Source organism: Pteropus medius, unplaced genomic scaffold (assembly GCF_902729225.1).
Source record: "Pteropus medius unplaced genomic scaffold, Ma_sr-lr_union100, whole genome shotgun sequence".
NCBI classification, from domain to species: domain Eukaryota; kingdom Metazoa; phylum Chordata; class Mammalia; order Chiroptera; family Pteropodidae; genus Pteropus; species Pteropus medius.
This window is the reverse complement of record NW_024352786.1, coordinates 10765630-10791285: the sequence shown is the minus strand read 5'-3', so window position 1 is coordinate 10791285 and position 25656 is coordinate 10765630. Positions and strand designations below refer to the sequence as shown.

At 35.6% G+C, this 25656-nt stretch overlaps 1 pseudogene; it reads right to left on the bottom strand.

The window, feature by feature from the left end:
• Nucleotides 1-8722: 8722 nt before the first annotated feature.
• LOC120591129 (60S ribosomal protein L15-like) lies at nucleotides 8723-9360 on the bottom strand (annotated as a pseudogene).
• Between the last annotated feature and the right edge of the window lie 16296 nt (nucleotides 9361-25656).

Genomic DNA, 25656 nt, shown 5'->3' with positions numbered 1-25656 from the left:
GTGTGCAGAGGGAGGGAGGGTGGGTATACACACATTCACCTAAAACAAGATATAAGGTAAATGGCAACAGAATCCTTTGAAAAATGAGAGAAAAATAAATGACTTTGGAACAGTAAGTCATTTCATAAAAACAACATAAATTTCTACATACATCATAGTAGTACTGGTTGCAACTTTGTTGAATGCAATATTTGCCTCACTTACAATATTTCCCAACTGACAAAAATTTTCATTAGAACAAGGAGTGGAAGTAGAGAGAGAAAAATAATCATTTCTCCCATGAAATCGAATGTGGAAAAAATTCTTTTTCTCTTTGAAAAGAAAATAAACCATTTCTGACTCATGATCACTAATAAGTAGGAATATCATTTAAAAATCAATAAAGCAAAAATGGCTCATTGAAATCAGTACTACCGAATCAAGCAAAGTCAGTGTCAGAAATGGCCCATTGCAAAGAAAGCCAAATTCAAAATCCTCTTCTCTCTCAAAACCAAACCATGATAAACCATTTTTATCCCCCATAATGGAATTTTAGAGTCTTATTAGGACATCAGATCATGAAAGGGTTGGGGAGGTGGTAAGGTGAACATGTGATGTACCTAGGACCTCAACTACAGTAAGACACAATCTCTAAGTCATCCTGCTATAAGAACTTACTCATGAAATAATACAGAGTCAAGTCTCTCATTAGAAATAGGTACAGTGGAGGATTCTGTAATAAGGTATATTTTTTGTAGTTAATGAAGGAGAAGAAAATAATATGTGATATTTGAAAGAGATTTCTTTTTGAAATGGGCAGATTAAGAAACCTAATTATATTATTTGCCAAGCTAGCTTCCACCTACTTTTCAGGTTAAAATACCTTCTAACACAGTTTAGCTAATAGACTTATTTTTGGTTCTTTAAACATAGCCAGGCTTTCAAAGTACTACCTCAAGATCAAGTTTAACACCCTATTCCAGGTATTCGCTGAGGACCCACTGTCAGCTGCGCTCCACAAGCTACTTCCTATTGTTGGCCCTGTGAAATCTGTTCCAGGTCCTAAATTTTCCTTCAGAAAAATTTTATATTTCCTGAATTTATTGATCTATTTAGACTTTCTTGGCTTTCTTTTATAAACATTTTTAGATTTGTCATTCAGTAAATTATTATTGACATCCTACTGTGCTCTGGGCACAAAGTCAGGTGCTGTGTCCCCCACAGATGTGGATATACAGTTCTGTTCTCAAGGGGATCTTGCCAGTGAAACCAGCATCCAAGAAGTGGAATTCAGACACTTGACCCTTACACCTCCAGGCCTTCTATGATATTCTGTCTTCTCTTTATGTTCCTTTAGCCTGTTGAGGTACTTCCTGCCATTTGATGCAACTTCAAATGCCAGTTGTGCCAGAAAGTCTCCTTAGGAGAAGAGCTTAGTGTTGGAAGAGTGCCCTCTCCTGTGGCTACCAGCTAGTGTCACTCTAACAGGATTTATTGTATGTAAAGTAGAGTAGTTTGGGGCTACATCTCATTTTTCCTATTAGAGAATGACCTATTTAGAAATAAAGATTAAACTCTCAATTTCCTTTGTTTCACCCATAATGTTTAGCAGAATGCATGACATCAGCACCATCAGTACTTACTATTCAGTGTAGTTGAATAGTAAAAGTTTGTTAATGTGGCTAATTGGTTTGTTGACATCTTTACAAATGAATTTACTTTAAACTTCCTCAGAGTTCAATTGTTCACTCTAACTGAAGCTATAGGAGAAATGCAGCTGCAGGAAAAATCCGACTAGGAAAGCGAATTGTGGACATAAACTTGGAGAGTTGGTCAAGTCATTGGAATGATTGCCAGGGGACTTGGATTGTACTATCGCTTCTGCTGAATGATTATCTATAAGCTCTATATTTCTGAGAAGGCCTCAATTTTTAAATTCACATAGTAATAATTTATCTATCATTTTTCACATGCCAGGCACTATTCTAGTTACTTGTCAAAAGAAGTGTAAGGCACTATATCTCTGGACTAAAGGGGTTTAATTTATAACAAATGTATAACAATATATGCAAATAATTACTATAAAGTAAGTCAAGAGCACAGATAGTAGTTTGTGCAAAGTACAATAGGAACAGAGGGAAGAGAGTGATGGATTTGCCTAACAGGTGGTGAAGGCTTGACAGAGAGGATATGCACTAGTTCTGGATATTTCCTTGAAGAAAAAAAAAAGGTGTGGTGATAGTACCTTCTATGTAGTGGGAACAGCATGTATCAATCCAGAACAGTAGGAAACTGAACGAGCTGGTCAGCAGCTGCATGTTCTTCAGAATTGTTTGAACCATAGACATGATGGGGAAGGACTGGAAATATACTATGGGAGCCCAGTGAAGGAAACTCTGTGTGGACTTTTTCTTGTAGGTTATTGGATATCAAATGGTGCTTCTTGGAGTCCTAACATTTTTAGAAAACCTTCAAATAATACAGGGATGTGAGGCAGAGGAAGAGGAGGGCTAGTTTGACTTCTAGCCCTCCTCTTCCTCTGCCTCACATTCCCGTATTATTTGAAGTAAAAATCTTTTACTTCAACTATTTTAGCTCTTCTTTTATCTGTTTTTATTTTTAGGTTCTGTGGAAGATTGAGCTTGATAATCAATCTTATTTCTCAAAATAAAAAGGATGATAGAGCTCTGCAATAAAATATAGAGTGCAATGGGTGGAGTCTAAGGTTGGGTAAGATTGGATGTTTCCCATAGAAGGAGCTTATAGCAGCACTACAGCATGAAACCTGAGCCTGCAGTGCCTTGGGGCAGGGTGGCTGCTCAAGGCTGTTATAAGCACCTATGGGAGAGATGATGAGGGTCAGAGATAAAGTAGTGGCAGTGCTGGTGGCTGGAAAGGGAGCAATGGATTCTACACAAACTGAAGTATTAGTACAATGGAGTAGGACTGGATAATCACTACTCTCTAACATGGTGTTAGGCTGTACTCAGAGACTTACCATCACTTTCAGCATTTGCTCTTCCTCTTTTCAGCCATATTCACAAACCATTAATTTTTCTCTGCTACTGGAATGCCCTCTTCTCAGCAGTGTGGCTGTCTAATCATTACTGCATACAGCTGGAATGTGGTTCACAAAGAGGTGGGTAACCTGGCTAATTCCTACCCACCAGCCTACATCGCTTTGTTCACTAAGGGACTCCAGGTCTCATAACACTGATATCAAAAAGTTTCCAGGTGTCTTCCTTACAGAACTCCTACTAACAGGTTTTTGTGGGTCTAACTGAATCTCAGTCTACAGATCTAAAGCAATCATTTAATTGATCCTACAGAGATTGCTATGGGCTCTCAAAGTCTCTACTTGATATTTTTCTAGTTCTCAGTCTATGGGGGGTAAAAAAAAAATATATATATATATATATATATATATCTTTGCTCGTACATTTGAACTGCAATTTGGAGACTGTTTTCATTTATTCATTCAAAACATCAAATTCTTTCTTTAGGATTTGCCTTTCTCCTAAAAAAAAAACCTTAAAAGTTCTGTTAAGTAATCTGTTCACCTGTATATTCTGTCTCAATTATGTTTATTACCATTCTTGAAAGATTTATTGAGGTTATAATGAGAGATATTACATTTACACATTTCGGAGTTAAATATTCTTGGTTATGAACATGAATACAACATGATTGAGTATAGAATTATTGGATCAAAAATGTTTTCCTTCCTTACTCTTCAGACTGTGATACATTCTCTTTGTGAATTTAGCATTGATGAAAAGTGTGCAATCAACTAGGTTATTATATCTCTTTTATCTACCATCAGTTAGACCCACAATTTTTTCTTATAGCTCTAAATAACAAAAGACAGGAAGAGAGGGTAGGTCTCAGTGTTAGTCTATTTCTTTTGGTTTGCTTTGTGCATGGTGAGAAATTTTGATCTGTAGACTAGTATATTTTGACTTTAATAATCACTTCTGGTTAACTTGTTCTGGTTTTCTTTTTGGGCATGCCCATCAACCATATAATGTATATAGGCATACCACATTTTATTGCCCTTATCTTTATTGTGCTTCACAGATACTGTTTTTTGTTTGTTTGTTTTTTAGTTTTTTTATTTGTTTGTTTGTTTTTACAAATTGAAGGTTTGTGGCAATCCTGCAGTGAGCGGATCTATTGGCGTCATTTTTCCAGTAGCATTTGCTTGCTTTGTGTCTTTGTATCACATTTTGGTAATTTTTGCAGTATTTCAAAATTTTCATTATTTTATATTTGCTATGGTGATCTATGACTGGTGATCTTTAATATTACTTTGTAATTTTTTTGGGGGGGGAGGTGCCACAAAATGTGGTCATATAAGATAGCAAACTTAATAAATGTTTATTCGTTTTGATGGCTTCACCAATGTGCCACTTTCCTCATCTGTCTTCCTCTCTTCAGGCCTCCCTATTTCCTGAGACATGGCAAGATTGAAACTATAATCTATAACCCTACAATGGCCTCTAAGTGTTCAAGTGAAAGGAAGAGTCACATGCCTCTCACTCTCAATCAGAAACTAGAAATGATTAAGCTTAGTGAGGAAAGCATGTCAAAAGCTGGGGTAGGCCGAACGCTAGGCCTCTTGCACCAGTTAGCCAAGTCGTGAATGTAAAGGAAAAGTTCTTAAAGGAAGTTGAAGGGACTACTCCAGTGAACACAGAAATGATAAGAAAGTCAAACAGCCTTATCAATATAGAGAAGATTTTAGTGGTCTGGGTAGGAGATAAAACCTGCCATAGCATTCCCTTAAGCTAAAACCTAATTCAGAACAAGGCCTTAACTCTCTTCAATTCTATGAAGGCTGTGAGGGGTGAGAAAGCCACAAAAGGAAAGTTTGAAGCTAGCAGAGATTGGTTCATGAGATTTAAGGAAAGAAGCCATCTCAAAACCATAACAGTGCCAGGTGAAGCAATAAGTGCTGGTATAGAAGCTGCAGCAAGTTATCCAGAAGAACTATCTAATTAATGACGATGGCTGCACTAAACAACAGATTTGCAATATAGACAAATGGCTGTTTATTGGAAGAAGATGCCATTCAGGACTTTCATAACTAGAGAGGAGAAGTCAATGCTTGCCTTCAAAGGACAGGCTGACTCCCTTGTTAGGGGCTAATGCAGCTGGTGACTTTAAGTTGAAGTTAATGCTCATTTACCACTGCAAGAATCTTAGCGCCCTTATGAAATATGCTAAATCTACTCTGCTTATACTCTATAAATAGAACAACAAAGGCTGGATGATAAAACATCCGTTTAAAATATGGTTTACTGATTATTTTAAGCCCACTGTTGAGACCTGCTGCTCATAAAAAAAAAAGAAAAAGATTACTTTCAAAATATTACTACTCATTGCAATGCATCCAGTCACCCAAGAGCTCTGACAGAGATGTGCTATGAGATTAATGTTATTTTCAAGCCTGCTAACGCAACAAACAATCTGTAGCCATGGATCAAGGAGTAATCTGCAATACATCAATAAACAATTTGAGACTTTTGAAACATTTATGCATGCATTTTTTCTTTTCTTTTATGAAAATAATGGGCTATATATGTATATATATGTTTACATTTCTAAAACACATTAAATTGCAAACTCTTAATGATAGGGAGCATGTCTTATTCACTTTTTCATTTAAATTATAGTGATACTGACTCAGAGTGTGACTAAATATCTTTTGGATAAATAAGACAATGAAGCAATTAATTCCATATTTGCAATGATGAAGAAACAAATTATTTTAATCAACCCTTTTGTGTGGGGAAAAAAGCACATTGGATGTGACAACTAAACAAAAGGTAAAATTTATAGCTGTCCTTGTCATAACTCCATTTCTAGTAAAATTCTATGATTCAAGGCAATTAGGTTTGACTCAATATAGTAAAGAAAAGCTTAGAATTTAGAAGATTCTTTTCTTCATATAGTACAAAAACTTTCAAAAATATTATTTTCCTAGAGACTCCAAGAAGTTAGACTTCATACTGCAAACAGAGCAATGAGACTTTGGTCTAGGCAGGAGCCAATGTTTCCCTAAAGCAATAAACATCTTTGATGGAACTGGGCTGGGGTGTGAGAAGATGGTTGGGAGGCTGGCATTATAGCAAAAGAAAAAACTATGCCATTTAATATTTTAGAAATATACTTCCTTTAAATACAATAAGTGACTAGACAAAAAGGTGCAATTGGTTTTAAAGTATCTAAAACATTACTGATGGGTTGACCTGTAGTATACCTTTCATTTTCTTATTTATAATTCGTGTTACAAGTGTAGCAAACTTCGGAACTTTGAAAAATAAAACAATTCATTTAATATCACATGTACAAGTTAATTGTGCTGTAATTAAAGATGTTATCTTAACACTAAAGTTGGCATCCAAAACACTTCATTTACATAGAACAAAGGTTGTTTTTCCAATTTTTTAAAAAGTAGATAATCAGATTGTCGATTGCCTGTCATGTTATATTCTGAATTCATGTTGTTGAGAAATGTTTTATTAAGTGGTTTTACTCTCTTTCAAATAACAATAGTCAAAGAAATCTGAAATGTAAGATCGTGAGGAACACAATCCTCTTTCAATTGCACACAACAGAAAGCCTTGAGGGTCCTCAGCAGAAGGAAATGCCATAGCTCTTTTCAACAATGTTATTTATAGTGTTCTAGAGTGGATAATTTACTAGATTAAGTGGCAAGGCATTTTTATTTTCATTATATTGTTTTGTCACTTGTAAAATTATATCATTAGTTTCCAGATGTACATGGATCGTGTAAGAATATAAACTGGTTGAATTGTTTTTGTTTCTATTTTTGTGAAAAATGGCATAGGGATTTTGTTAGAAATTTCATTGAATCTATAGATCACTTTGTGTAGTATGGACATTTTAATATACTAAGTCTTCTAATCCCTGAACATGGATGTCTTTCCATTTGTTTATTTCTTGCTTTAAATCTTTTTCTAATGTTTTATAGTTTTCAGTATACAAGTCTTCCACCTCCTTAGGTAAGTTTATTCCTAGATACTCTTTTCCTTTTGTTTGGCACTGTTGGTGGGAATGCAAATGGCGAAGCCACTACGGAAAACAGTATAGGGGTTCATCAAATTTTAAAAATAGAACTATCATATGATACAGCAAACCTACTTGTGGGTAATGATCCACAAGCATTGAAATGCACATCTTGCTACAATCATTTAACCTCAGCTTCTGATGTGGCTAACGAGACAGCCTCTCCGCAATCTTCAATTATGACTACCATGTTGCCTTCATCTAATACCTAGTGCAGAAACTCAGTGCATGGGAATTTTCCCATCTCCAACTCCCCGCAACCAAATTGAAAATAGGATTGACTTTTGCAAGGCTGAAGGTAAATAAGTAATGAAAAGGGACTATAACAAGTTACCTAAAAACTACTGCTGAGGCCAGACCTATCTTGGGGTCTCTTGCTAGATCAGTTCTTTGGTTTACATCAGCTCCGTGTAGTTTAGGGAAGATCACATTATCTTTCCCTTGACATCTAGAACCACTTATAATCTGGAAGACTTCCTCTCTGTTCTCCATCTCTTGTTTCTACCCAGATCCAGGGAGCAAGCTTTCCCTCAGTTTTCAAAAAAGGGATCTTATTTGTCCAGGATGAGTGACAATGGGAACATCAAATCCTTTAGGGAAAAACCATAGCAACCTAACTCACGGGGTTGCTCTCTGTCCCCATCATCCCTAAAGACAATAAAAAACAATAGTGGAACAGAAGCATACTGGGAAATAGGTCAGTCTTATCCACAGTCTTTTAATTCGGTTTGAATGTTTATGATAGTCATGTTTATTTTGTATTATGCAAAGAAGTACTAAATAATGACAGTCATTTTGATATCTTCAGGTAGATTTAAATCTTTATAGTACTGAGTACACTAAGGTGAATAATATTAACTTAAAAAAAATAAAAGGCAAATTGACCAAGTTGAGGCCCATTTAGTTCAGGAGTTTATAAAGACCTAAAAGTTAAATATCCTATTTTCACAACCATGAGGTTTAGGGAGAAATATTATGTGGGCACAGTGAATAGGAAATACAAAAGTATTAAATTTGATCTTTAGGCACTTCATCTACATGACAAAAATCATATATGGCTTTTCTATTATTTAAATTCAATTATCTAGGAGGGATTCATTTTTTTTCTCTAAAATAATAACTCATGAAGCTTTTGTCATGTTAATTTCCCCCCCAAAAATGATACCCTCAACATTTATCATGGTACTTGGCATTCATTCACTAAACGTTTATTAAATGAATGCATGCAAAGTACTTCTTTCAAAATTATAAATGTTACTGACCACACCTATAGCTTTCTATCTAATTAAAGTATCATAATGTGGGGTGTGGAGAAGTACGATGTTCTTTCCTGATGGTAATTTCAAACATGACCTTCTTGAAAGATTTAAGAAAATATTTCTTAAGACTATGTTTTTTAATTTGTTCTAAACTCTATTTTTAATAACTTCCTTATATTCACTTAGAGTCTCTACACTCTTAGATACTTAAGTGGCTTTAGATTAAGATGATAGTTGGACATAAGCAAAGTGAAACTTTTGTAGCTCCTCTGTTACCCCACGGTAAAATCTTCCTCCATCTGCAAGGTCTACTTTACTTCTCTTCTGGGTTGGTAGTATTTTTTGTCCTAAATTGTTTATTAGGAAAGAATTTTACAAATATTATATTAGAGTTAACGGTGTAGCTGGAGAGCATTGCTCCTTCTCCAAGCTACACCGCAAGAGCCACCAATAGGATGGTGGAACTTGTGACCCTTTCCAAGGCCACGGCTCTCGCAGCATGCAGACGTCAGTCTTCGCATCTCTCTGTGCTTGTGGACGGGTTTGGTGATCCACTCGGTGTCAGGATTCCATCTGATAACTTTATGGAATAGGTCAATGAGGATAGCCTCAAAGAATTTTTATGTGGAATCTTCACCAAGCCAGTAAGAATTTGGGACTGTGAGAGCCCCACAGTGGCATCCTGCTCACTCCTCGGCAACAGACCGAAGGCTTCCAGCAAACTTTAGCTGGTTAACACCGTGGAGAGGCATGCCGTAGGTCGCATCCTTAGGAACTTGGCATTTTTGCGTCCACCATGGCGCACACAAATCCTATGCATGACATAACCTTGCTTGGCCTTGTATCCCAGTCTGCGTGCTTTATAGGGCGGGTGGAACGGGGAACCTTGTGGAGTGCAGAGAGCTGACGGTACTGCCAGCGGCTCGCCCTGAGAAGAAAGCACACGACATCGGACTGCTTCTTCCTCCATAGCTCCTGGATGTACTTGTAAGCGCCCATCTAGGCTTACCTGATGGCTGAGGCCAGACGGAAAGGGGGTAATACTTTTTTTAATCTATCCTAAAAATGATCACATTATACTTTTATTATTATGCCTACCTGTCTGCCTTATTAGATTCTGAGCTCCCTGTAATTAAGCGCTTGTCTTCTTTGCTTTGGTAGCATCCAGGGTAGAGTTAACATATAGAAGATGCTTAACTGATGTTTGTAGAAAATAAAATAAATGAATGGATGAATGGATGGATGAATGAATGGAATCTTAATGAGGCAATAAATAAATAAATAATAAATGAGAGATATATTCAATTTTTCAGCAAGAGATTAAGAATTTTTTTTTTTACTATCTAACCTTTTCCGATCTTTTACTCTTCCATTCCTATTTACAATCATTTAAAATTATGATCTCACATTAATTTCACTTTTCATCCTATGAGAAGACTTTCCAGGGAGTAATACCAGTTTTCAAGTGGATAGACTGAACTGATAGCTTTTACAAGAAAAAACACATAGTTTTGTTTTTGTTTTTTTTGTTTTTTGTTTTTTTCCTATTGCAGGCATCAAGGACTTGGCAGAACCAACACAAAAAGGAAAAAATATATATATATATATATAATGAGCTTGAGTTTCTGCTTTTGTTTGCGAAATCCATATTTTCTATGCAGTGGTTGCCAGGAGACCTCTGAAGAGCTGAGAAGCATTAAAACTAATACATGTAACCTTCACAAGAGCCCTTCTCCAAGAATCTTTTCTTCCACACAAAGATATTATTAACTATATAGTTAATCTGAAATTACAAAGATTGCAATAGGAAAGATAACTGTCAGCATTTCAATTTCAGAAGTAACATTTCAATTTTCCTAGATTTAATCACATTATTTTAGGACCATATGGTGCATGAAGAATAAAGATGATGATTGGCTGAAAAATTGCTGCTCCTTAGAATATAACTTAGGGACCATATTTGGGTAGTTTTTTCTAGAAATGTCCCCAATGATATATGCTGCATATATGACTCTTATAGCTATAAAATTCCTAAATGTTAATTTTTATTGGTTAGGTAACATGACTTTTTTTAGAAATGAATGAGATATTACTACTCCATATTAAACATAAAACTTCTTAAGAGGAAAGTGTGTAAAGCAAAAATTACCATAAATAAAATTGATATTTAGGAAGCTTGTGATCTCATCTGTCAAGCCGGCGTTCAGACCTGAGGTGATGCTGGGAATGGAATGCCCACATGACGGGGTTGGGCACCTACATCAGTCTTCTCACTTTGTTTTCCTGGTAACTGTCTCCTGATATTTCCTTTGCTCGCCAATGATGATGCCAGCTGCTATTAATATGTAGCTTCTTTCATCCATCATCTGTGTGTTCTAAGATTCTCCAAAGATATGCCATGTCCAGTATAAATAAGGAGACAATCCCCTCTTCAATCTCTTTGAAATTTATCCTTTGTCAAGGAGACATAAGAGGGGTGCTGCTTGTGCCCCACAATCGGATTGTTATGTAGTTAAAGGAGCTCATGCATGTCCTTCCTATAGGCCTTTCTTCCTCAGGGTTCAGTTAGGAGACCATAGTAGTTTATCAGAGTTCTGATCTCTGAGATGAACACTGAGTACCATGAAATTCTTTCCCCCTTCTTTCACCCTACACTTTCTCCTTAATCTTATGGTCATTTACCTGAGCCTAGACTTAGGAGTCTTCCCAATAATAATAATATTGTATACTAATCTTGTGGCCATTGTTGATCAGTTGCTTCATTTGTACAATGAAGACATTAACCCAGCATTATTTGATATGCACAATTATTAGAAATCACTAAAGTCACCACAGATTAACATAAAGTATTGCATGAATCTGAAGTTTTTATTATTTTTCCATTTCCTGAGTGACAAAAGACATTTTAATAGACATGTATTGTGGAATATGCTTAGCTTACCTCAGGTGTCAACTGTGCCTGCAAACTATATTCAGAAGAATATAGAGGGTAATATGTGGAAATATGTATCAGAGTGTCTGGAATCAGAAAGTCTTTGTTAAAATATAAGTTCTATCACTTAAAAGCTTTGTAACTTCAGGCAATTTTCTTTCTGCATCTGCTTTTCAGTTTCATTATATGTAAAATGGTATAATAGTCAAGAGATTCTAGGGTCATTGAGAAGCTTACATGAGATTTTACACAGAAAGTACTTAGAACAGTGCCTGGTACAAAGAAGTGGTCAACGAATGTTAGTTGTTATTACCAGGCCATTGTGTTTTTGTTCTTTGATCCTGCCCAAGACAAGAGCTGACCAACCGAGATGTGTACATCTGAATAATTTGGACCATTCAAATCTCCACCTCTCTCTCTCTTTCTCTGGTATTCACACACATGTGTGAATGCTCAAGAATTTCATCTGAGAGGAAGGAGAGACTCAGAGGTGGGAGCTGACACCTGTCACAGAATTCTAGATGGAAGTTCAAAAAGCTCTGTTGAAGTCTCAAGAGCTCTCACCCCAAGAGCTTAAAAAATAAGATGGCTTATTTTTTCCTTGGCTCCAGTGGAATTTCTCCCAGTATGATTACATAAATTCTTTTTGGGGGAGTTGTGTTTAAACTAGCTCACTGAAGTTGCTCTTATTTGGAACTAAAAGAAACAATTCGTACAGATTACAGGCGTTATTTAATTGATTCAATAATTACTATGTATAGTTCATGGTACGACACATAGTTATAAGGCAGCCTTTTTTCCTCATGAACTATTAATTAGTTCAATTTGAAATAGATACTACCAAAATTGTCCATGTTAGAATTATATTCTACTAAACACATGATGAAAACACTTGCCTTCTGGAAAACCAGAGGAACATTGGTAAAATATAAAAAAGAAATAAATAATAAAACATAGCCCTTTTTTTCATAATAAAGGTAATTAAATTAAAAATTTTAAATTAGCAATTATCTCCTAAAATAAAAGAATCAAACACCAAAACTGATTTTTAAAAATTACAGTTTGAATTTGAGATTGTACATTTTCCATGGCAACTTAGGTTTTTAAATTTTTCAGGAAAAAAATGGTTATTTACTTTTTTTATTCAAATGTTTTAGTTATAGAAGTCATTGATAATTTCTTTTTTATTTAGGCATAATTATGTTAGTGTCATCCTGATTTTTGTATATGTAGGTGATATCCTAAATATAAATTTTCTGGCATAAGTTTGTGAAGAATAAGATATTGCAGTATGACTGATTTAAGTAACATTAATCAATGTTTAAAATGTGCTACAACATTTTAATTTGTCAATATAATTTTATGTATAGATTTTCATTTTTGTGAAACAGAATTATATGAAACTGAAACACTTGTCAATGGAGAAATATATTCTTTTATGGGTTGGGAAAAAGGTTTCTTCTCAGTGTTTGCATATTTAGTAATATTCTTTCTATAAAACACATTTGATCAAAACAAAGAAGTATGTGTGGTTTCACCAGAGCCAATTCTAAACAGAAGAATCACCGCAAATCTAATTCCTTTCATTTGAATTATATTCAGAAGTATTTTAAAATAGCTTCATTTGTTGTAGAAATATAAGAAAAAAGAAGCTTCTTCCTTCCCCCACTTCAGATGTACAGAACTTACAAATTAAACACACAGACACACACACACACACACACACACATACACACACACATCCCTTTTGAAAAAGGATACAAAACAAAATAAAGGGAAAATATCAAATAATTTCCCTAAATGAAAGCAAGGAAGACTGATACCGGTAGTCTTTGTTCTCCAGAGATATACTTGTAGTTAATTAACTCAACCATGTTTGAATTGCATACTGTAATCCAGGTGCTGGGCTTGGCACTGGGAATAGAAAGGAAAAAAGAGCATAATTGCTGCTCTTAATTCTTTTGTAAGAGATTTAAGGCAGCAAAGATCATTATTGACATTGTCAGAAAGATGCCATGAGAATAGCAAGAATTGATATCTAATAGTCTAGAAAGGGATGAAGCAAAACAATCAGGCAGATGAAATCCCAACTATTAAAGATAAATAATAATAATGTATTGTATATTTGAAAGTTGCTAAAAGAGTAAATCTTACATATTTTTATCACAAGAAATTATTGTAACTGTGTTTTGTGATGGATGTGAACTAAACTTATTGTACCCATCACTTCTTATACAAATATTGAATCATTATGTTGTACACCTGAAACTAACATATGTTAATTATATCTCAATTAAAAATAGCACTATTGAATATAAGAGGAAACTCTTCTATATCCTAGCCGCTTAAATTATGACTGCTTTCTGGTCAAATACAATGGTTACATTAATAATTCCAAGTCACCACTAAAAAAATTATTCTAAGTTATTGCCTAGTAGCTCCATTTTCTTTGAGATCATTCATTTAACTAATATTTACTGAGTGACTATTGGATGACAGGAACTGTTCTAGCAATGAGAATTAGCAGTAGACGAAACAGACAAAACCTCTGTAAGAGATTTAAGGCAGCAAATGTTCCAGTGCATTTAAGATATATATTTGCAAAAATGAAGTATCTGATAAGAAGTTAATATCCAAAATATATAAGCAACTCATACAGCTCAACATCAAAAAATTGCACTCTGATTAAAATATGGGCAAAGGACAGGAATAGATATTTCTCTAAAGAAGACAGATTGCCAAGAGACAAACGAAAAGATGCTCGACATGACTAATCATCAGGGAAATGCAAACCAAAGCCACAATAAAATATCACCTTACGCCTGTCAGAAAGGCTATTATCAAAAGACAACAAAGTGCAAATGTCAGCCAGGATGTAGAGACAAGGCAAGCCTCGTGCACTATTGGTGGGGTTGTAAACTAATGCAGCCACAGTGAAAAACAGTGTGAAGTTTCCTCAAAAAATTAAAAATATAATTACCATATAACCTAGCAATTCCACTTCTGGGTATTCATCTAAGGAAATACAAATCACTAATTTGAGAAGGTATATGTTCATTGCAGCATTATTTACAATAGCCTAGATATGGAAGCAACTTAGGTGTCCATCAATAGATGAATGGATAAAGACAATGTAGCAATGTAGCATATACATATATATATATATATATATATATATAATTTTATATATAAAATTAGAAAGAAAAATACCATATGATTTCACTTACACACAAATCTAAAGATCAAAACAAACAAAACAGAAAACAAACTGATGATTGCCAGAGTGGAGGGGCATAGGAAGGATAGGCAGAAAAGGGGAAAGGGATTAAGAAGTAGAAACTTTCAGATAGAAAATAAGTCACTGGACATAATGTACGGCATAGTAAATGTAGTTAATAATATGATAGTAACTATGTATGGTGCCAGATGGTTACTAGACTTACAGTGCTGATTACTTCTTAAGGTATATAAATATTGACTCAGTACCTTGTATACCTATAAATAATATAATATTATATGTCAACTATAATTTTAAAATAAAAGAAAATGCTAGAGTAATGATCTCTGCTTCCATAACTTTCGCAATTTCACTTGAAAAACTTTCTCCGATTCTATTTGCTTACTAAAATGACCCATTTTTTAACATTCTGTCATCAACCATCCATTAGACACTCTTATTTCTGCTGTCCCCCAGGAATCCCTTTCTCACCAGAGCAAATGCCTACAGCATAGTTGAGGTAATGGAGCAAAAGGTAAGTGAGAAGACTTTGGAGTGAGGCAAATATGACCCCAAATACTGGTTCTGCTGCTCATTAGCTGTGAAAATTAAGGCAAAGAAATTACACATTCTAAAACTTGACTTTCTCTTCTATAAAATGGGGTTGTATTAGTGTTCTATTGATGCTATCACAAAGTAACACAAACTTGGTGACTTAAGACAACGCATATTATTTTAAAAGTTCTGGAAGTCAGAAGTCCAAGATGGGTCTTACAGGAAAAAAAAAAATCACAGTGTGGACAGAGCTACATTCCTTCTGAAGGCTCCAGGGGAGAATCTGTTTTGTTTTTTTTTTGCTTTTTCTAGCTTCTAGAAGTCATAAGTTCCTTGACTCATGGCTCCTTCCTCCTTCAAAGCTCATCATTCCAACCTCGGCTTCTATTGTCACATCTTCCTTTTAGACTTTGACCATCCCTATTATAAGAACCCTTGTGATTACATTTGTAATCCACAAAAATCTTCCCAATTTAAGAACCTTAGTTTAATCACATTAACAATATTCCTGTTTGACATTTTAGGTAACAGGTTTCGGTGATTATAATGTGGACATGTTTGGGGGTGGTATTATTCAGCCCCTCTATTATCATAACAAGGGTAATAATAGTATTGTCTCAAGCTTATTATAAAAATTAAAATATATAATTGACTAAAAACATTTATAACATAGTAAGTGTTCAACTAATATTAATATTTTTAAGGGTCTTACTGTTGCTGCTGATGGAAATCCTAGAGAACATATCGTCTAAACATTATTCAGCATTTCATTTTATGCTATAAGAGGTGATTATATTTAATTTGCTTAATGTTAATATTAGTCATTCTTCTTGAACTCCACTCAAGACCTTTGAACAATCATCCAGTATTTGGGGAATTCCTCTGTGATTTCCACTGTGGAAGTCAGATTCTGGTATTCCTGAACTCTTTTTTAGCTAAGGTGAAAACACATGGCCTGGGCTCTGCCAATCAGATGGATCTGTGCTGAATTTTGAATGAGACAATAATAAAATCAAAATAAAGCCTCTATGTGAGAACTACTTCTGTGATGGTGATGGCAGCCCCATCTAGTTTCCAAAGAAGCAGTTGAAGAGGTTCAGGGCTATCCGGCATCCAGCTTAAAACAAATACATGGTTTTTTTTTTCCTTCAGCTACTACAAACTCAGATGTTTTTATCTTGACTCTACTATTAAATTATCTTCTCTCTGAGGAGAAGAATTCCGCATTTCCTTTGGATCTTCCGTGTAGCCTAAGAAAAGATTATATAGAATATTTGTGGAAATCAAACACGGATCTAGAAAATGGACATTATGAAGTTGTATCCTCTATTGGTACAGGTAAACAAATATAACTCAAATTATAACAAGAAACTCTTCTAAGCAGTATCAGAAAATGACCAAGTGAAGAGAAAGTTAACAGAATCGGTATGAACATACAATCATCAACTAAGACTCAGAGCCAAGTGAAACTTGATTATTTATGGTCTTGCAGTAGAGAAGTAGGTTCTAAAGTGGTAAAGTAAATGGGTTCCTAAAAAGGAAAATAGATTATTATTAAGATGTAAAATTCTCCGAAGTCAGTCTTAGTGGCAATCAAACTAGGCCTCGGCTGCAGCAGCAAAGGTACCATTGAGTGCTTTCTACAAAGTGGGTCCACTTGTGCTATTTTGAGAAATAATCGACTGTCATTTTTTATGATGTTAGGAATTACAAGTTAAGAGTTTCAAGCTATTGATTTGGGGTAGTTCAAATTGCACAAATGAAAGCAAGAAACTTTTTTCCACTTTCACTAGAGCAAAATTTTTCAACAAATGTTACTATAAGGTGAAATTACCAAAGTGCCTACTTTCTACTTTACTGAATAACGGAAGTTTAAAAAGTATATTTGGTAGATATCTGTTTAGGCTTTTAACTTATATCAATGTGGAAATTCTGATATTATGTCTCTTTTAAATCACATCATCCAGATTTTTTCTGCTCTCATTTAACCCTGGCCTCTGGTTAATAAACATATATTAACTTTAGAAGAGAATTAAGATGACCGTTAATGCACTGATTGGGAAAAAATACTCAACAGACTTGGTTAGAAATATTATTTAAACTTAGAGACAAAAGATTTTTTTTGAGCAATAATGTGTTAATTGTGCCCTGAACAGATGATATAAAAATTTACTAAATTGTCCTACTATTAGGCCACAAATTATATCTATGAGTGGATTTGTGACATTAGCTTTAAATATCAAGCTCTCCTTAACTAAAGTGTTAAGTAAAATGCTCTCAGTGAAGTGACTTCATTAATGTCTTAGTTCTGCTCTTTTTATTTTTTGTTTGTAACTTTTAATCCTGTTTCCTACTGTTGTTTCTTCAGTTTCTGTACATTGAAGAGGAAGGGAGAAAGGAGTAATGTTCACACTGTTCCTGCACCTACCCAGGCTCAATAATTACTGTTTCTGTTACTTAGATCCTTGTGTAAGTCAAAGGTTTGAACAACTACTCAAAACCTTTATGAAAGAAATGTATACAGGTCATCTTAAGAGCTAAGGGATTCACATTCTTCAGAGAATGAATAAATGTTACTGTCATTCTAGAAAAAGGTGTGTCAGGGTATTAAGCAAATGTCTTGGGATTATTTGCATGCCCACCTCTATAAGATATGGCTGAAGAAAGAAGTCAGTTATAGGAGTTGTGGAATTAGAATTACTTCCCCTTTTCCCTCTCCCCGTTTTCTCAAGCAGAAGATTAGGGTATGTGGAGAGGAAATAGAATGGCTTTAGCATGCACGAAGCCAAAGAACTGAGGGATATAAACTTAGATAAGGCTGGGTTAGAATGTTAGAAATAGCAATTTCTGGTTAAGAAATCTAGGATAAATACTGTCACCTCTCTGTGCCCCACTTTTAATATCTATAAAATTGTGATAATAATAGTAACTGTCTTTTAGGTTACTTAATAATTACCTAAACTTTTTAAAAAATATATGAAAGATAGTATTATCATGCCAAAGAAGTTAAAACGGTAAAAGACACTCAAATGTGAGCAATGGTGTTGAAAAAACTCGAAGATATCTGTATTTTAATAATCTAGGTTAGCTCTTTTCCTTCCCCAGCAGCCATTTTGCAGTAGAAGCAAGGTCATGTGTCTCCTTGCTCAATAAAGGAAAGGGTGGCATCACCGTAGAACACAGAGCAGTGGAGTGTATGTCATGTCTTAACATTCAACTACCACAAAGAAGAATTTAAAAGCCTTGCCTCTGCTGATTATGGGCACCCACTGAGAGATGAATAGTGTAGTGAAGAAAAAAAGACACTAGTTAACTGGTATTTCTTTAGAGTGGAAGGTTGGAACTCCTGAGGTGCATTGCAAATAAAGAAATAAAAGAAAAACTTAGATAAGTTGTTTTTTTGGTGGGGAAGGGAGACACAACTCCAGGGTAAGAGGCTAAATTCTCATGTATTTATTTACTCATTGGGGCTTTTTCTTTGGAAAATGCAAGTTCCTTAAAAAAAACCACATGGTCAGCAAGGTGCCATATCTAAAGAGACATAGGCAAGCACATTAGAAAGGGCTGAGGGAGGTGTCCATACATGTGTTGATCCCCGACCTCCACAGAGCCTGCCTGGAATGGGGGACATCCAGAAGCTCCAGAGTGCTCCCAAGTGGGACATAGGGTATGGTGAGTGTGTTGGCTGGCAAGCTTATCAGAGACATGACCACCATGAGGGGAGAAGTGACCCTGAAGTGGAGGGCTTTAGATGGAGTTCCAAAAGCCAAAATTGCAGGAGAGTCATTGACATAACTCAGAGCATATGAAGTGTCAGTCAGAGTAAAGATGAGGCGCCTAGTTAGTGGGGGATGGCTAACCTCCCTGTAACCCATCATCATGTCTTGCCTTTATCAAAGAGAATGAAAAGACTATGAGTTAAATAATCCATGCATGCTCCAGTAGAAAAGAAATTAAAATTGATGCTAAAGCACAGAGACACATTGGATGAGCCTTTCCAAGCAGAAGACTGAAGAACACAGACCTCAGCGCACTTCTCCAATGCCATGAGATCATGCGTATTTTTTCCTATACTCAGACATGATCTTGGAAGTGAGAACAGGATAGAACAGTCCCTTTGAGGAGGAAAAATAAACTTGATGAGGACTTAGAATCTTGAAAGAAATAAATATTTACCCGAAACTTTTAAACTGCATGTGCTAGAATATCTTTAATTAGAAATTATATGTTTTCTCCATTAGAGAATTGGAATTCTGCAGCAAAAGGAGATAGGTGATGGAAAGTCAAGAAAATCACTTTTTAATTTTTTTTAGTTTACCACATTTAGTTGGAGGATACTACAATGTTATATGTTTTTAAAAGGACTCTATTGGTTAAGGTACTTAGAGTATAGCAGAGTGGCACAGATGTACCAGAGGGCTCTCCAGATGCTCTGGCTGATGTCAGTGGGGAGGGACAAGAATCTCTCATCGAGTGCCTCACATGCTGTAGACGAGGGAGCTGGAGATGATGGAATTTCCTGAACAAATCTAGCACACAAAGATCAGGACTACACCTCCTCTGGCAGAAAAGTAAGGATTTTCAACCTAGCATAGACTTCTGTGGCGAGAGGTACAACAGACACTACCAGGATCCAGTCAACAGTCTAGTTCTCACCATTTCTTGGAGAAAGTAGGCAGGCAAATACCTAATAGACACCTAATAGATATTTGCCAACTGTTTGGTTTTCATCTCACTTCCCCCTACCCTTGACTTGGTTAATATACTTCATATATATTTTTTCTTCTCAAAATAATAATGTTCAATTAAGCAAACTTGCAATGTAGTAAAAAGAGTAGTAAACAGAATAAAAACACCTAATATGATACATTACCTTTATTCCATGAATACTGTTTTACATAGCTGAGATAATTTTACTAATTTTATGTCCTTTAAAAATCCCATTTTTCTTAAGATATTATAAACATTTTGCCTCTTCCATTTCATTTTCTTTTGAGGGATTGCCTTTGAGAGAACTTTCTAGGAACCATTGAAAGACAGGCTTTTCAGAGCACAGTGATACTTGGCTTTTTCCTGGAATTTCAGAATCGTCTAACCAGGACTCTGAGAACATGCTGATTTAAGAACATATGCTCCATGTTAGTTTGGGCCAGACATCAAGATTGGATTAACATGTAAGAAAGTAGGGAGGGATCCGGGAAAGCCTGGGAGAGCCATCTGACCAAGATGCAGGTCTGGCAAGGGAGAAGGGGAGAGAAGGTTGGGAGGAGTGCTCTTGTGCTATATAGGGGAATCCTTGACTTATCAGAGGAGCCTTAATCTGCCTTAGTGTCTTTGCTCACCCCTCACCTCCCACCTCATTGACTGGCAGTGGCCCAATGACAGGCATGGCCTCTGGGCAAACCAGCTAATGGATTCAAATTTCAGACGTTTGGAGCCTGTGGTCACTAATGATGTTGTATTGGGTCTTTCAGAGTCATTCTTGTGACTGCCACCTTGTCTTTTATAGCTAGAGAAGAGGCATTTAAAAGTTTCTCACAGATTTCTGTTTACAGGACTGGTACCAATGTATCTGGACCAAACTTCCTTTACTTTAGGAAAAGCATCAAAATAAATTTTTAATGTTGGTTGAAGCCAATATTTAAAAATATAATATTTGACAGAGTAAAAAAAATTCAGCAAAGTCGGGTCAAGGCTTTTTTTAATTTCAAGACTATTAGAAAGGACAGTTTGAAGCCCAATTGTTATCCTCTCTACCTTCATCTTTACATTTCAAAACCGGGTATACATTTTTAAGTGCTCTTGATTACCTTGGCTTTCCTTCTACAACTTGATCTCAGACATCATTGTTTCTTCCTACATATGTTCTCTACTTTTGGGCGGCTTTTTTCTCCCGTTGTCTTGGTTGCTGCTTGTGTTCATATATAATTGTAGCTCTTACCTGAAAACACCTTTTTGGGGTCTGTAAAATCCATTTGGTGTTTCCGCTGCGATTGACATCCATCATTAAGCCATCCAGTGCTACAAAGCAAAGCTTTTGGTATTTGGTGGCTGAAAGGCATTACACACTGAATTCCTTTGTATAGCAGTGATTTGCTGCTCTTTCAAAAGGAATTTTCTAGTGGAAATAATTTTTGAAGCTAGAGAAAGGGCATTTAAATTTCTCGCAGATTTCTGTTCATATGAGTAGCAGCACCAACTTATCTTTGGACAAACCTCTTTTACTTTGGGAAAATCATTAAAATTAGACTTTTATTTATAAAAAAAATTAAAGAAATAATGTCATATCATTCCTAGAAAAAATTTATGAAGTCAAGCCTAACCTGAAAGCAGATGGCTGAGACCGAAAATACTGAAGTTTGATTTACACATTTAAATAGGATGTAATTTAAGATTTTAAAAATATATATTTCCCTAAATATGTACTTAGACTTAAGTTTCTCTGAATTTTGCACTTTATGTTTTGGTGATGTGCTTGTTGTTTTAATTTAATTATTTTCTCAAAGAGATTTTGTGAACGGAATATTTCTGGGAGCGTGCGTAGGCCTGATGTTTTGTGCCTCATAACAGATGAAGGTGGGGAAAAAAGCTGGTCCAGGATGCTGGGTCTTATTCATGATGTTTTTTGATGGGTGACTCATGCAGACTTGAAGAATGGTTTTGTCATATGTTTTGATTTTCTTCTCTCAGCCACTTTTCTGTTTCCAAAGAAACAAATATATATATATATTCCCACTGCCAATCATTCTGCAGTGGGAAATTAAGTGACCCTTGAAGTTAGAAATAATTTTCCTCTAGCTCCTGGTCTGAAGGGGATTTTGGTTAGGATGAAGATTCCTGGGGATACCCATCAGTGGGGATTGAGCTAATTTTTAACAATTGAAGACAAAATTAGCCTTTCTTGTTGCAGGAATTTACTTTTTCCAGTATTATATTCTCTTATCTTTAATTTTTGGTAAAGTGTCATATATAGGGGACTGTTTTCCCAGGTGGGGGAAAAAAAATCACACAATTTTTCTTCTATGTAAACCATGTTACTAATTTTCTTATTTTAAAACATTTCCAGTAGTTACAAGAGTTTTGATAGCCTGGTGTTCCTAAGTATACACACGATCAAAGGTATTGTTATAACATTGATGACAAAAAAAAATTAATATAGTTATGCAGTAAGTCCTCAGTGTCATTGATAAGTTCTTGGCAACAACACATAATGAAACTAATTTTACCCAAGAGTTAGGTTTCTACAACATATTTCTGGCCACAAAAATAACAAACTTTTAAATAAAGACACCCCTGCCCCAAATTATAATATTAAACACTGAAATAAATGTGAGCTATACAGACATTTAAGAAAGATTAATAAAAACAAATAAGACAATTCTTTTCCAGCCCACTTATTCCAGTTCTGAGTCGAGGTGGCCAGAGCCTCTCCCCATAAGGTCAGGGTGCCAGGTGGGACCCATCCTACACAGGAAGCCCTTCCATCACAGGGCCACTTACGCACACACACAATAACTCAGACTGGGACAATGTAGACATGACGATGACCCTCACATAAATATCGTTGGGATGTGGGAGGAAACTAAAGAACCCAGAGAAAAGCCACGCAGTCATGGGAAGAACGTGCAAACTCCACACAGACAGTGGCCCCTGCTGAGAATCATTTTTTTTTGTCATCAATGTTATAACAAAACCTTTGAACGAAATGTTATTTGAGGATCTACTGTAGTTACCTATGATAGTGTAGTAGCTTTAGTTCTGAGGGATCAGGTGGGTATCTCTAAGAGTGTTATTGGGCATATATTTCTTTACATTCCTGTAATGATTTATTTAGTACTGTTTGTCTTATGCTTTATCTAAACTAAATTATTATTTAAATTGAATTTAGATATTTGATATAAATTAAATGGGAATTATGGCAAAGTATTCAGAGTCTGAGCCCATCTTATACTTTTTGAATGCAAACAAATAAACTTTTAGTTTTATAATGGAAAGAGATTTTTATCACCGAGAAAATGGTTTAATTAACTGATATTGGTGAATCACAGATTATGTTTTAATTTCTAATTTAAGATGTGGAAATAGTCAATTTCACTTTCTCGGAGGAGTGTGACTCTAAATATATGAGTCTGCATATAGTAGGTTGGTGATTATTATGATGTATCTGCAAAGCCAAAAATCTGGTAGACATAGTTAAAAGATGGCCTTGTTGATGAAACCATCAGTCAATTTGGATTTGACAACAAGCTGGAATGATGTCCAGATGACTGAAACTTTTATTGAATTGCCTGATTTGTTTTGGCATTTTGATGACACAGTCTACATTTACCATTTCCTTCTAAGATGATTTCTTATATTTAGTTTTTAATCTTCTTATCCAGATTGAAAAGTAACAATTAAGTTAAAATCATAGCATGCAAGGTGCTGTTTACTGCATTTATTTATCTACCCTAAATTAAGAAAGACAATCCCTGTTTGCATTTACTTTTCAATCCTGGAGTCTCCACTTAATCTTAATCATTAAATCAAAGGTTAAAGTATTAAGGAATAATTAGGCTTATCAGCCAAATCGTTTAAAGAATCTATCACCCATGTTTGAAGAAATGTCCCCTTAAACCTAACAGCAGAGAAAGTTCAAGTTAACAAGATTAAAGAGGAAATAATTTAGTTGGATTTTTATCGGTTTCAATTAATGTTTAATTATCATGTAATCTGTACCAGCCATCGACTGTTTTATAAAACTACTATTATGGTAACATTTATTTAGGTTGATTATGTGCCAGACATTGATAAAATTGTTCTACATGTATCATGTTATTTAATTCTCACAATAAGTCATTTACAATGAATATCCCATTTTATAGTTGAGGGAATTAAAGCACAAGTATTTAAAAAATATTCCCAAACTTACGGTACAAGTAAACAGTGAAGCTTGGATAAGCATGGCATAAATGGGTGAGATACTGCTACTACCTCTAGAAACTTTCAGGATAATAAGAATTCGAGATAAGCCACATGTCAGTTTCTTCATTACCATTTGCACCACCAGAATTTGGATTTACAAAATAGGAATGTTGATCAAACTCTGTCACATACAGACTGCTTTATCCTGACCAAGTCTGTTAAATTTTCTAAACTTATTTTCTAATCAGTGAAATTACCTAGTCCACAGGTTTATTGTGAGGGACAGATGACATCATGGTTGTAAAAATGCTTAATCTGAAGACTAAAGTTGAGTTTTTAATGCCGGCCCCCATAGTCATGATGACACCCTAGTTTGTAAATCAATCACTGCAACCTCAAACTGATGAGATGATTACCTTAAATTCTATTTTACTACCAGTGTTTTTACCACTGGGGAGTGGGGAAAGACACACTTATTAAGTAAATATGAGTCACCCTGGATATTCCTCTCTCCTTTATCTACCTTCCTTCGTTCCTTCGTTCGTTTGTTCCTTCCTTCCTCCTTCCATCCGTCTTTCCTCCTTCCTTCCTTCCTTCCTTCCTTCCTTCCTTCCTCCCTCCCTCCCTCCCTCCCTCCTTCTTTCTTTCTCTCCTTTCCATTTCTGAATGTTCAAATCTCCTGTATCATCAGCTGTTTTGGGGTCACAACTCCAATGCTTAGTAGCTTCAAACAACAACCATTTATTATTTATCATGGATGGAAGGGATGGCAGGCATGTCACTGACCTGAGTCAGGACTGACTGGGGCTGGCTGACTTAGGGCAGCTTCAGTCAGAGTGACTTGGCACCACATTGGGTTGCATCTTCCAGCTGCTTAGCCCAGGCTTGTACTCATAGCAGTGATAGAATTTTAAGAGTGAGACTGAAAGCACACAAGGTCTCTTGAGGTCTATACTTGAAACTGAAACATTGTCATTTCTGTCACACTCTATTGATCAAAGCAAGTTGCAAGGCCAGCCCAGATTCAAGGTGTAGATTAATAGACTTCTTTTGAGAATGTTGCAAAGTTATTTTGCAAAAGATGGGACTACAGGGAGGTATATAACTGAGACCATTTTTTGCGGTCAATCTCTCAGGCCTCCTGTGGTCAGTGCCTACAAATTGGTCAAGTCTCTGCATGGCTTTAATCCTTTTCCTATTTAATAGTAAGTCTTTGGCTAAGGTGCCCTTCATTTTCAGGAAAACTCAGCTTTCTTATACTCTGACTTGTTAGATCCATTCGTTTTCTTTATTGGTATATGGACTATAGGAGATGTATTATTATTTATGTTTCTTTCCAGCTTGGTATCTACCACTTTTGACCTTAGGGTATCTCCACAGGCTGGTCTTCACTGCTTCCAATGCCAAGGCCTGATGCATGGGAGAGCTTTCAGTGGTTTCTTTGAAATCAGCCCAGCAGAGATTTGACCTGAAAATTCATCCTCTCCTGCTGGACACTACATTGTCACTTGCTTTCACAGACCTTAAAACTAGAACTTGTGGATTTATAATACATTGACGCATAGCAAGCTGAAGAAATGTTGCCTTTATCATATCTGTTCATCTATATTAATCCCTAATTTACCCTGCTATAGCCTTCTGACTAGATCGCTAGAGCTTTCTGCCAGGCCAAGTAATTTTTTGAGTCAGAAGCGAATATTAGGATTCTCCTTCTTTCA